Raw genomic sequence first — 2945 nt, 5'->3', positions numbered from 1 at the left:
CCTGTGCCTGCTCCTTGTCTGCTCTTTGTCCTGGTCAGGGTGGAGAGTGGGGGGCTCTGTCCTCAGCAGCACTTGCTGCTGGTGTGAGGGCCCCTGCAGGTTTCTTACGTTTCCCTGTTAGAGCCTGGCAGCCTGCTCAGTAGGGCTCTAGCTAGTGAGAGGTGGAAATGGGGGGCCTGAACCCCCAATTTCTGAGTTCCTGCACCCCTTTCCCTATGGCCAGCCTCCACGTCCCACCTTCCCTGGGGACGCTGGCTCTGGCTGTGCTGGGAATGGCCTTAGGCCTCCCTGCTTTCTAGGGGTAGTTCTGGGAGGAAAGCTGATCAAATAAGGCCCTGGGGATATTCTGGTGGTAGAAGTGTGTGCATGGGAGGCTGGTGCTGCCTGTGTGGGGAAGAGGGAATAGGTATTTGCTCTAGGCCAGGCTACCAGGTAGGGTTGAGGTCAGGGTGAGGGTGGTATACAGAGGAGAAGGGGCTGGAGAGTAGTGAGAGATGGGGAGCGTGGGCAGAGATGAGGTAGGATTTGTGTCTTAGAAACTTAGAGCTCCCTCCAAGATAAAGCAAATGGGATTAAGTTTGTGCAAGAAGGGGCCTCTGGGATGGAAGGGGAGTTAGGAGGCTGTTCATGGGGATGGATGTCAGGAGCCCAGATGTTCCCCAGAGGCCTTTCCTCCCATCTACTCTTCCCTCCCTCTTGTTTCCCTGCCCCTGGTTGGGGGGACCTTGGCCTTTGGGGTATGTTGGGAGTATTTTCTGAGCAGTGACTATATGGCAGATGTGGGACAGTATCCCTTTCTAAGTCTAAGCCCAGCCTCTGGCTGGCTCTGGCAGATCCCGTGGGACCAGAATTGCCCCCATCTGTGGTGTTCCCTCCCCCCTCAGTGGGCTCTGGGCTTTCAGGGCACTAAGGATTTTCCTGGGTTTGTTCATCTCCCTACACCCAGCCTTCCCAGGGTGACCAGTGAAGGAGGCAATTTGGCAGCAGGTACTCCAGGCCGGGGGCCGTTGGGAGTTTGGAAGACGGTGAAGAGGTATGGGCTGGGTTAGAGACCAGGGGTGCTGTCACCGCAGTGGTCCAGGGCAGAGCCTGGTCTTAAGCCTTGCGTCTCTCGCATGTAAAAGGAAGGGCTGGAGCTGGCTTCTGTGGAGCCTTTTCTTGCACATTTTGTCTGTCCTGGTCTGGATTCCAGCTCCCAGCCAAGCATCGGCATCAGCATCAGCACAGGGGTTTCACAGGCTCCCTCAGCCAGCCCCTGCCTGGTGGCAAAGCAAAGGGCAGGAGTGAGTTCTAGCTTCAAACGAGCTGAAGGGAAACTAGAGGGGAAAGTGTGGGCTCAAGCCCTGGACTCTCCTGAAGTTCTGGGTGACCTCCAGTGAGGTCCCTGCCCCCTCTGGACCTCAGCAGGCTCCCTCTTTCCTTTAGGGATGCCCTCTCTGATGGGCCCATGGCAGGGAATTTGAGTGACAGAACCCACTCTTTTGTCTCTTTGGAGGTACCAGGAGAGGCTGAGTTGAGAGGAAGCCGTGTGCATCAAGGCATGAAATGAGCCCGTGTAAATCCCATGTAAATGAGCTGGCGCTGAGGGGGCCAGCCAGGCACAAGGCTCCTGCCCTGTTTTCCCCAAGGGACACACAGCACAGCAGGCTTCTGGCTGGCGGTGTGTGGGCAGAACCGTTAGGCTTGACCTTGGTGGTGAGGATCTGCTACAGAGATATTAACACGATATCAACATTGGCCTCTTGAGGGCTGGACTAGGGTTGGGAGCCAGGCCCCCTCTGGTCCTCTGTCCCATGCATCCTCTCTGGGGAGGAGGAAGAGTGCCAGGACTGCAAGCTCAGCCCTCCCAAGGAAGCCCCCCAGTAGAGAATTGTAGACTCCTTTATGGCTAACCTCCTGCCTTATCAATCTAAGGGCCCTCTAAAATTCACCCCCTGTCCCTGCCCTGCCACCTTCTCTGTCTTGGGGTAAGGTTGTTGCCTTCTTATCTCCCTGTTGTGTCTGACCTTCAACAGCTCTTGCTCTTGCAGATCAGTCAGTCCTGCTCTGGTGCCCCCAGCCCTGCTAGCTCATCTCTCCTCAGCCGTCTACCTACTTTTGCTGGAACCACTTCATGCTTTTGCCCTGTGAGTCCCTGCCCTAGAATGCCAGGAAGTAGGATGCCAGAATGAGCTAGAATTCTCCAGAGGAGTCCTGAACCCTCCTACCCCAATCCTTCAGGGGGGTACACCTGGAAGCAGGCTCTGGGGCCCCTGGGAAAGAAGGCTCAGCCTGGAAGAGGAGGGAGATATGGGCTAGATGGGGACCATACATGTGGTGGTCCTGGGCTGGAGGTGGGTGCTCAGAGGGAGTATTTGGGCCAATTATGGGAGTGCTCAGGGAAGGCTTTGAGTAGGGTCTTAGAGGATGCATAGGAGTCCCCCAGGAGGTGAGTGACTGAATGAAAGAGGAAACAGCATTTGCAAAGGCCTGAGAGCATGTGGGGGCCTGGGGTGTTATGAGCCTGGCTAGAGTAAAGTGAGCTCAATGAAGCACAAATCCTTGTCAGTTTTGTTCGTAGCCGTGTCTCTAGCTCATACAACAGTGCCTGGCATATAGTAGGTGCTCAATACATACTTGCTGAATGAATGAATAAGATTAACGAAGGGAGAGTATCTGGATCTATGGTAGGGCAACTCCATCAGTGCCAGATCTTGGGAATGAAGACCCAAATCTTTATCCTGCAGAGACTAGGGAGCCATGGAAAGATTTTAAGCAAGAGCGGGTAGATGATGATGATGATAACGTTGAGTGCCTAAGATCCAGTTTTTCTTACCCCACATCCCTGCCTGCCTCACTCCTAGCACAACCCCCTCCCCCCATTCTTGGGTGTTTCCAGCTCCTTCCATGGCCCAAATTTAGTCTCTCAATCATGTGGAAAAGTAAAGTGGAGCGGTCCCAGCTAA

The sequence above is a fragment of the Nycticebus coucang genome, chromosome 6, assembly GCF_027406575.1.
Source record: "Nycticebus coucang isolate mNycCou1 chromosome 6, mNycCou1.pri, whole genome shotgun sequence".
Taxonomy (NCBI): domain Eukaryota; kingdom Metazoa; phylum Chordata; class Mammalia; order Primates; family Lorisidae; genus Nycticebus; species Nycticebus coucang.
Note: the sequence above shows the minus strand (reverse complement) of the source record.